The sequence below is a fragment of the Manacus vitellinus genome, unplaced genomic scaffold, assembly GCF_001715985.3.
Source record: "Manacus vitellinus isolate BGI_N305 unplaced genomic scaffold, ASM171598v3 scaffold_0_pilon, whole genome shotgun sequence".
Classification (NCBI taxonomy): Eukaryota; Metazoa; Chordata; class Aves; order Passeriformes; family Pipridae; genus Manacus; species Manacus vitellinus.
The window spans coordinates 31,010,739-31,021,446 of record NW_021938789.1 but is presented as its reverse complement, the minus strand read 5'-3'; the positions used below and the strand labels follow the sequence as shown (position 1 = coordinate 31,021,446).

The 10,708-nt window shown below is 37.2% G+C and overlaps 1 long non-coding RNA gene across 1 annotated transcript; it reads left to right on the top strand.

Annotated features, from left to right (window-relative positions):
* Window positions 1–423: 423 nt before the first annotated feature.
* LOC115307709 lies at window positions 424–10,273 on the top strand. The gene is made up of 3 exons (XR_003916045.1): window positions 424–455; window positions 3,343–3,408; window positions 10,113–10,273. It is a non-coding gene; the product is annotated as an uncharacterized LOC115307709 (long non-coding RNA).
* The last annotated feature ends 435 nt before the right edge of the window (window positions 10,274–10,708 follow it).

Genomic DNA, 10,708 nt, shown 5'->3' with positions numbered 1-10,708 from the left:
CTTCTTTACAAACTGAAGCTATGTTTTTCTGCTTCAGAAACTGCTGCTTGAATTTAATGTCTGGACTACATATCTGGGGGAAGAGAGAAGAGCGAGCTCGTTGCTTCTGCTACCAGTACTAAAGCTGATTCTCCTTTCTAATTTTATCTTCATATTATTTTTGTTGTTGTTGTTGAAAATGAAAAGCATCAATTCTGCTCTTATTTTAGGATAAGTAGAATTTACTGAGTTTACTCCGTGATTACGTGGGTAAAAAAAAAAGAATCCAAAAGCAGGAGCTTTCAGAAATACTGTTTCTGGCCATATTATTTTAAATATACCTTTTTAAAATACCTGTTACTTTAAGTTCTTGCATTATCTTTTTTGAATAGCATTGCACTTAAGCTGATCTATTTTTCTTTCCTTCAGTAAAGAAGAAATTGTTAATGGTGTTTATTACTGTATCAGGTGAATATGTGAGTATTTTTCTTGCCAGTATTTTCTTTTATGCCTTGTGTTTCAGAAAGAGACAGCTATTATTGAGATGGGTTTTGTGTACCAGTGAATCTAGGAGAAATGGAGGGAATAAATAAACAGGATTAGGCAAGTATCATGGCAAAAGTGCTGTTCTTGTTACCTCATTCTATTCTATTGGTAGAGATTCTACATCACTTAGGATAATTTTTTGAAAACGTAGACCACTGGGGACATTGTGCAGGCTCTTGCAGAATGTGAACCATGAGAGAGGTCATGGTCTAGAAAAGGTAAATCTGGGAAATATCCCAGGGAAGTTGTTGATAAGTGTACTAGTGAAACTGTGACTATATTTGTATAATTTGCATGATTGGAGAGAAACAATAGAGGCAAAATACATAGACAGTAAACTTCAAGTATGAAAACAATGCTTGCAGAACATAAACAGGTCAGCAGGAAACTAGCATGAGTTTTTCCAATGTTATTTGAAGAGGTAAGTGTTAGTTTGAGATTCTGTATAAATCACATTCTCATCCGTATAAATCACATTCTCATCTTCTGTTTTCTGTTTGAGACCTGAATTCTTTTTCATAGCAAAATGTAACATCTCTGCAATTTTCCCAAGGGGCTATTTTGCCTCCTGGACACATCTGTACACCCAGTATCTCATTTTTGCATAGGGGGAATCAACTCAAAGGGGGAATCACTGCAAAGTTAGAGTTGTCATGTATCTTGTTTAATGTTTGTCAGCATTGAACTTCCTCAGCAATTCTTTTTTCACTCAGTATTTTCAGTAAATATTTTTTCAGCATTTCTCATCTTAACAGTCTGAACATTGTCAGCCAAAATTGTCATATCACAAGAAAACCACATCTTCTAGAACATTTATGAACAGATTTGCATTCGATGTTTCTACCTTTCTAGCAGTAGCTGCTCAGCTAAGTCTGTGAAAAGGGTAGCACAAATTAAATTTTTGTCCTAACAGCCTTCTTGCAAGTTTTCTTCAGCTTTTTGTTGTTTGACCCTTAACAAAATGTCACTCTAGAAATTTCAGAGGATTGTCTGAAAGAAAAATTGCCAAAATTCAGGAATGTCAGGATCTTCGGAACCTTTTCCAAATTGTAGACTTGTATATCTGTATGCTTCTCTGTCTTTACTTGTTCCTGATTTATCCAGGGAAACCAATTTTATCTTTTCACATCCTTTTTACCTTTCTTAGGTTAAACACTGGGTTATTTTTGTCATTTTAGGTCTGTATGAAATGTGATCTCTAATGGACAATATTGGAAGCATAATATTAAACAAAAGTTCTCACCTAAAAATCCCTTTACAATGAAGATGCTGAAGAAAGGTTCTGCTGCTTCTTTTGAGTTCTTTGAGGCTACTATATATCTAATATTTATACTACTTGAAGAAAATTAGACATTTGTCACCGAAAAGTGCAGAAAGACAATATAGATAAACTTGATGGATTCTTGGGAATGAGCATACCTATCACATAATTGCAGAAGCTGCAAGTTTAAGCTGAGTGCAGCATCTTTCAAAGGGAATTGAATTTCATACTGTCAGCAGTGTAACATAACTGATTACTTGGTACTTAATAGCAGCTTTAACTTAGAGGTACTAATTTAACATTTAGACTCCCATTAAAAAGATAAACACCTTTAAACTGACCACTCAGCTCACTTAACCATGGTGTCTGTTTAGTATGAAAGACTTTATGCATTTTTTTCCTCTTACTTTTGGGTTTCTGAGGCCCTGTCTAGTACTAAGCCTTAACAACTTGTCTACCTGAGACCTTAGGGCCACACAGAAGTCTCTGATGAAATTCAGGAACATTCAAAGCTCCTTATATAGCTAAAATTGCGTCAGATGACCCGTGAGAAACAGGTACCACTGCAAATTCAAGTTAATGTTAAGATTCCTGTCAGCATAGGCAATCATCTCAGCCCTTTCTTGCAAAGCAACCAAATAAAGTATTACTCAAACATCTGTCAGCAGAGACTTGAGGGTCTAACCCTCAGCTAAGCTAGAAACCTATAATGAAGGACAGCTGGTTCAAACTGCTTCTGCTTAGACAAGGCTTCAGCACTTCTTTGATATATTAGGAAGTCACATTTGTGACATTTGTGATATGATTTTCTAGAAACAATCTGTCCAACCTTATTTTTTGCAGTCTAACTCTTCTTCATTAGACTTTATTTATCTTCATATTATAAAAATTATCTGCACTCAAATGTGTTGTGTCTTTCTTTAAAACTGCTCAAATTTGCTGTGCAAGTTTTCATTTGTAAAGAAATTAAGTTTTTAATAGTTCTGAGATAAGCAGAAGCCTTCTGATCTCTTTTCCATATCCTTGTCCTGTACCAAGCCACTAGAACCCAATTCCTTCCTTTACTAAAATGGTAAATATTCTACTATTTATCCATAATATTCCCCGTGGCTTCTTCTGCTTTAATGTGTGTGCTTTCTATTTCAACCTCTTATCAGAGGGATGGGCTTGATTCCCTTAGATTCTCCTTCTTTTTGAGTATTCCAATGCTTTCAGAAGTTTTTCGAAGCTCAGGTTCACCTGAAAGCTGAGAACTAAGAAAAACCAAGATTTCACAGTGCATTTTCAAATGGGGTAAAAGAGGGAAGGTGAAGGGCTGTTTTTTAACAAAATGGTGGATAATCGTTGTCACCTCAATAGAAAGTATAACTGCTCTTGAAACAGAGTAATTTACTAGATAGTTCATTTACTTGGAATAAGGGTAAGTTGACTATAGTAGGGCCATGTTCTTGGTTCTGAGGAAAAAGTAACCCTAAGAATTGTTGACTGACTGAATGTAGATGAATGATTTTTTTTTCCAAGTCTCTAACCCTACATTCATTTTCTCATATCTCCAGGTATGGTTTTATGCTGCCTTGACCCATCTTATCATGTGTGAATATGACTTCCCGTAGAAACCTGAGGTACAGTGTAAGATACAGCTGATTTTGAGATGGTTGTTTTTCTTGTTGTTTTGTTTGCTTGTGGCTTTGTTTGTTTGGGGTTTTCTAACAAACTCTAAAAGTGTTTGTAAAACTTCTAAGGATTTTATGCAGACTTTTGGATTGACTGTATTTTAAATTAGAGTTTTTGTATGGCATTAGTACTTGAAAGCTAAAAGACTTTTAAACTACTTGTGTATTGTACTTTTGTGTGCTAAGGGGCTTTGCAATGTTCTGCTGTTGATGAAATAGCTTGAACAAGAACAGCCCTTACTTTAAGTGACCTCTTCTTATATTGAGTTGTTCAAAACTTGGTAGCATTTACTGACTTGCTTCCTAATGACATAAGAGCTAGTCTCCCTTATATTAAGAAAAGAAAATATTTCGTCATGTGTCTGGCAAACTTTTTTGGAGTGGTTGTTCCTGTAGATAGTTCATTCATATCTTTGCTGATGCAAAATAACTAAGTTAAGTAACGTATAAGTTTTGTCATCTTCCTCAGACATGGTAATAAAAATATATTTTAAGCAATAGAAGAAGATGTCACTTTTCAACATAAAACACTTTTCTCACTAAAAATTTTCTAACTCTCCTAATTGTTGAGGGGTGTGCAAATCTATTTCTAAATATAGTACTGATTGAAGACCCAAAATTGGTTACAATAAACATGTTAATGTAATTTTTTTACCTACTCTAATGTACAATTTACTCTATCAGTCTTGGTGCTGTGACCACTTCCCTGGGGAGCCTATTCCAGCACTCAATGACCCTCTGGGTGAAGAACCTTTTTTCTAATATCCAAGCTAAACCTCTCCTGACACAACTTCAGGCCATTCCCTTGGGTCCTGTCACTGGTCACCACAGAGAAGAGATCAATGCCTGCCCCTCTTCTTCCCCTCATGAGGAAATTGTAGACCATGATGAGGTCTTCCCTCAGTTTCTTTTCTCTGGGCTGAACAGACCAAGTGACCTCAGCCACTCTTCATACGGCTTCCCCTCAAGGCCATTCACCATCTTCATTGCCCTCCTTTGGATGCTCTCTAGTAGCTTAATGTCTTTCCTGTATTGTGGTACCCAAAACTGCACACAATATTCAAGGTGAGGCTGCCCCAGTGCAGAGCCCCTCCCTCAACCAGCTGGCGATGCTTTGCCTGATGCCCCCCAGGACATGGTTGGCAAGGAAGGCCTTGGCTGGTGCAAACAGTTTATAAGCATTAGTCAGGCAGTCTAATCCAGCATTGTGTCTTTAGAACATTTAAGTTAATTTTCCTTCTAATTAAGTAAACCTGAAGTATGTCAGTGAACTTTACCTTCCTGGAATTGAAACATAGAACATAATGTGAGTTGACTGAATTGCTCGCTAATTGAAGCAATCAGTCAAGATAATGAGGGAGGATTTTCTAGTTAGTGGTGGTGGTTGGGGGATAGAAGAGACATTCAGAAACTCATTGAAAGTAGAAACATGATTAGGGGTACAGACTTGGGAGGATTTGTGTTAGGGTTGGCAGTGAAGAAGTTGTACACTCTTCACTCAGGAATGAAATTTGAAAACATTGTTGTTTATGTCTGTTGTACTGAGCTGTTTTATACTCTTACTAAGCAAGTTTTTCTGATATATGGCAACCATAGAATTACTATTGACTTAAATTAGAAAAGTAACTGCAAGTTCTAATTTAAATTGAATTGTCACTTCAGGGTGGAATTTTTACTAGCTTGCTGTAGTTCTTACACGTATGTGATCTGGATGGTGTTCAGCACTCATTAATCACTTTTGCATACCCATTTACAGCTGGATTTTCAGATCTGGTTTTAAAGTTCATTTAACATGCCTTCCAGAAAGTAAATATGTCAGTAAGTTTTGGTTTGTTTTACATACTCATTCTTCTGGTGGTTTAACTTAATACAAGTCTATACTGCATTCAAACTTTATTCAGAGTTGGTCAAGACTAGTTTCATTTCAGATTACGGAAAGTAATTCAGGAACACCTGGAGCTGAGATTTATATCCTTACCTAAATTTCGAAAGCACTGTGTTTTTATAGCTCTTCAGAGGAAAGACAGGAACTACATTAACACTTGTTAGAGCAACAGTTAATGCAATGCTGACTAGAACTTAAAGCTCTCAAATATTAATATTAAAATGTCAAAAAAATAAGGGGAGGGAGACTAAGTTTAAATATTTGTTCTTTAATGAAGGAAATTGCTTTTTCTCCTTTAAGAAAAAAACAGTCATGTTATTTGAGAGACGTTATAGTGATGTGAACAAGGCTTGCTTCTTTATTTTCTTCTGATCTGGTATTGAAAGTAAAGACTCAAGTCCTCCTGGAAGTTATTTCACTAGAATAAGTATGTGCAGATTTTAAATCCTCACAGGTTATGTACACCAGTCGTGAACTTGGAAACTGGTTTATTTCTCAATTGAAATATCGCATTGAACGTTACCTTGTGCTTAGCTTTTTCTTGTGGCAGATTCAGACCCGGTATGATGGAAACCTAGATTTCAAGTTGCAAGGATTTGAAAACATCTAACTTTGGTTTTAGTGGTTTTGTGTAGTAATGTGTTATAATTTAGAAAATTTGTGTCTACATAAAGTTGTACTCATATTTAAATCCTCCTCCAGACATGGTGAAAATGACACTCTGTGTGGCCTCAGATCCCATAATCTACATGATATAATTCCCTTGCTTAAAGTAGATAGTAGAAGGCCACTAATTATAGAAATTCTGGCACATTTCAGCACTCCAGGCTGCTTTTCCAAACTGTAAAATAGTGAAATGATTCCATCTTTTACTTTCTTTAGAAAAGTTCAATCGGCTGGAATTGTCATTCGTCACTGACAGCACTCGGGTGATAAATCATATTCTGCCATTTCTCTGAAGAGTATAAAACCATTCCAGCACTACATCTGTTAAGGATATAGTGCTAGTCTTTCCATGCAGCAGAATTTTGAAGATTTAATCATAACAGCACCATTTAGAGGTGTCTATTCATGTATTTGAATCTTTTGACTAAGAAAGATTGGTTGCTTCATGAATGAGAAAGAAATATATCTTGGGATAATCTCTTCTATCCAAGCTCTTTTATCTATAAAATGGGATTTTGAGATATACTTGTTTAAAATAGCTTCAGGAACTTGAAAGCAACAAGCATTTCCAGTATTTCTGCAGCTGTGTGAAATGTTTTGCACGTAAAAATGAAGGTGATCAATTATGATTACACAAAAGGGGCAAGCAAATTCTATTAAGACTGTCAGCAGAAGTAGGTTTTGTAACTTTCTTGAGAAGGATAAAACTTTTTCTGTTAAAAGCACCACAAAATAAATGAAAGTTACATATTTGATTTTTTAATTTTTTTTTCTATGATGCTGTGATGCATTATTTTTATCTGCCTCCCTAAATATGTTCTGGAGAAAACCAAATTTTTTCAAGTATTAGAGTGAACTAATGAAAGTTGACTAATCTGTCTCTAGACAGACTGTACTACCTTCTTCCCTACTGCTTAAATCCCCATGACTCATTTATGCATTGTCTTGTCTCCTCTCCCTGTGTCCTTTTCTGCCCTTAGCCTAGTTTGTGCTATTAGTAGGTCTTACTCCTTTGCTGCCAGTGTGGCCCTACTTGGCATGCTTTGATTTGGATTAGACCATGTAGGCTGAATACCTGTGAGTAGTTTGAATGTTTTAGTTCCCCAAACTCAGCAGTTGACAAACTGTTGTTTTTGTTAAATTTGATGAATTTAACGTTCTGAAGGTATCTGTAAATGTGCCAAATATGTGACAAAAAATGAAATCTAATTGCTCTTGTGAGGCTACCATGCTGTAAGTGGGAAATTAGTTTGATAGTATACTTTTATCATCTTATCATGGTTTGTAATTTCACACTGTGACTGTAGTTTGGACAAAATGACAAGCATTAATGTAATTTGCAACGTTACAGACTGTTGGAAAATGTTTTCAGAGAGAAATATTTTCTACTATTTCTCAAAATTTTATGCTTAGAGATGCCTTGCTCTTTTTGACGTGTGTTTATTATTCATATATTTTTCAAGAACTGAAATGTTTTCACTGATTAAATCATCATATGTTCTCTTCCTTATGATGATTATTTTTAAGAAAACATACATCTAATTTTTTTTGTAACGTTAGCTGTGGTTTATCTGATATATTTTATCTGAATATGAACAAATATGTTGCCTTATAAATTAGAATAACAGGAGTGTTCAAAGGAGTTATTAAACTAAGTTTGAAAAAAGTTGGCATCAACTTAAGTTAGGATGCCTAAGCACAAAACTGTCTCTTAAGAGCCACCAGAATTTGAAAGAAACATTAAAATTTATATAATCTAGAGCTCCACAAACTTGAACATATGTTTGTGTCCAGTCCTAAACAGTACTGAGAAGCATTTCAAATAGTCAGCATCCAAACCCAACCAGCTCATTTACATATATTTCCTTCAGACTTGGTCTGTTAGACATCCTTGGAGTCCACTTACTGCACTGATCTGCTTGTAAGATAGGTGGCAGGATTGGATGAGCGGAAGGCTGTGGATGTATTTTACCTGGACTTCAGCAAAGTCTGTCTCCCATGGTATTCTTCTGGAAAAGTTGTCAACCCACAGCTTGGACAGGTGCACTCATCTCTGGGTTAAAAACTGGATGGATGACTGGGCTCAGAGTGTGGTGGTGAATGGAACTAAATCCAGTTGTTGGATGGTCACTAGTGATGTTTCCCAGGGCTCAGTATTGGGCCCAGTCCTGTCTAATATCTATCGATGATCTGGACGAGGGCATCAAGGACACCCTCAGGAAGTTCACAGATGATACTAGAGGGTGGAAGTGTTGATCTTCAGGAAGGTAGGAAGACTCTGCAGAAGGATGTGGGCAGGCTGAATCGATGGGCCAAGGCCAGTTGTCTGAGGTTCAACAAGGCCAAGTGCTGGGTCCTGCCCTTGGGTCACAACAACCCCCTGCAGTGATACAGGCTGCGGGAAGAGTAGCTGGAAGGCAGCCTGGCAGAAAAGGACCTGGGAGTGCTGGTTGACAGTGGCTGAAGATGAGCCAGCAGTGCGCAGGTGGCCAAGAAGACCAATGGCATCCTGGCCTGTATCAGCAGCAGTGTGGCCAGTAGGTCCAGTAAAGTGATTGTCCCCCTGTACTCGGCACTGATGACGCTGCACCTCGAGTTATGTGTTTTGGGCCCCTCACTATAAGAAAGACATTGAGGTGCTGGAGCATATCCAGAGAAGGGCAGCAAAGCTGGTGAAGGATCTAGAGAGTAAATCATATGAGGAGCATCTGAGGAAGCTGGCGTTGTTTCATCTGGAGAAAAGGAGTCTCAGGGGAGACCTTATTGCTCTCTACAACTACCTGAAAGGAGATTGTAACAAGGTGTGAGTTGGCCTCTTCTCCCAGACAACTAGCGACAGGATGAAAGGAAATGGCTTCAAGTTGTGCTAGGGGAGGTTCAGTTTGGACATCAGAAGGAATTTCTTCATGGAAGGGGTTGTTAAACACTGGAATGGACTGCCCAGGGATGTGGTGGAGTCACCGTCCCTGGAAGTGTTCAAGAAACAATTGGATGTGGCACTTAGTGGTCAGGTCTAATTGACAAGGTGGTGATCGGTCAATGGTTGGACTCAATGATCTTGGAGGTCTTTTCCAATCTAAATGATTCTGTGATTCTTTGACTTGCCTTTTGTGTTATGGCTTAGGACATGTAGTATTTTCCTCAGCAGTAGGAATGCAAATATGTGCCTCCCTTTCAGGGACTGTCTTAACCACCAATCTGTAGTTCACATAAGGAGTGGGGGTTTTGTTTTGTTTTGTTTGTTTTTTTCCCCCTTCACAATTTTGTGGTTCTTATTGCATCATATGTACAGTTGCAAGATAAGCAGTCTTGGCAAAAGCAAATGTAATGTAAACTGCATCTCTGTGAGCTCCCTGATGCCTAGACCAGAATTTCATGGATTTTTTTGTCATTATGATCCAGACATTTTCCTCTGGATTACTTTATAAACATCATCACCATGGGTGTTTTAAACGAGAAAAGTGTCTTCCTTCCAATAATATGTAGGTACTTGTAATTTGGAGGTTGTTTTCATCTGTGATCAAAAATAGAGAGAGGTATTTTACTGCAGGTAAAACATCTAAACCACAAAGAAGGTTTTATATAATTGGCTTATTCCAGGGAGCAGCTTAAAGGAAGGAAGGAATAGCTGGTGTCAGGGAGGAAATGCATGGGAACATCTTAAACTGGCTTTGCTGTCTGAAGACAAGACAATGTGTCGTGTAACTGCACTTTAATACAGATGTTTGGATTCCTTTGTATTTCTTTGAGGGAGGAGCTGGTCAAGTGCTTAGGTAGTTCTGCAACACCTCTAAACTTTTTAGATGTGAAATTACAATCTATTGGACTGTTGAGTCCTTCACAGTCCCTGTCAAAATTATGTAGACTCACCAGTACAAAGAAAATGAATTGTTATAATGTATTTTAATACTTTTCCATATAGTCCCGAACGTAGCTGCATATTGTCCTACCCAGCAATTAAGGTATTAAAGTAAGGTTATATATGAAAAAAAAAACCCAAAACCTAACAAAAACCTGTTTATATATGAATCAAATTATTAAGTACTTTGGAGACAAGTCTGTGGGTTACTTTTTTCTTTTTTCCTTTTCACTCCAAGAACAGCTTGAAAACAAAAGCATAAATTCATCACCCTTGGCCAAAGAGTTCATATTCAGAAAGGCATTTTGGGGGGGAATTAACCCTTCTCCCTGCCATTATGCACTTGGATCTCAAGTGCGTACCACATACTTTGCTGACCTGGGACCTCTGTCAGCACATAAATACGGAGGAAAACAGGTAAGATTATAAAGTGAGTTTTAAATAATTGCTTAATGTTGAAGGGTGGGAACGTGGGGGAACGTTGCTTAAGGAAGATCAGTGTATGATAGATACTTGCAGGTGGTATGTGCGTGTATTTGCTGTTGTCCTTCTTGAGAAGTCCTTGCCAAGAGAGATTATATGCATCAAATTACGTTCCCCCGATTTCATTTAAAATTAAACTGTTTTATTCATTTGTCTACATTCAAATGGCATAAACTCAATTGAAATGAGTTTGCTACCTTTATTTGCAAAGAGCACACTTTATCGTTCGACTTTTCTCTGAACTATTTAATGGTTTCTTTTTAATGTTTTATTTTCTTTTTAGTTGTCTTTTGAATACGTGCTCACCTGCTTCAATGGATTCAAAGCTACTAAGAAAAACACCCCTAAATATGTAA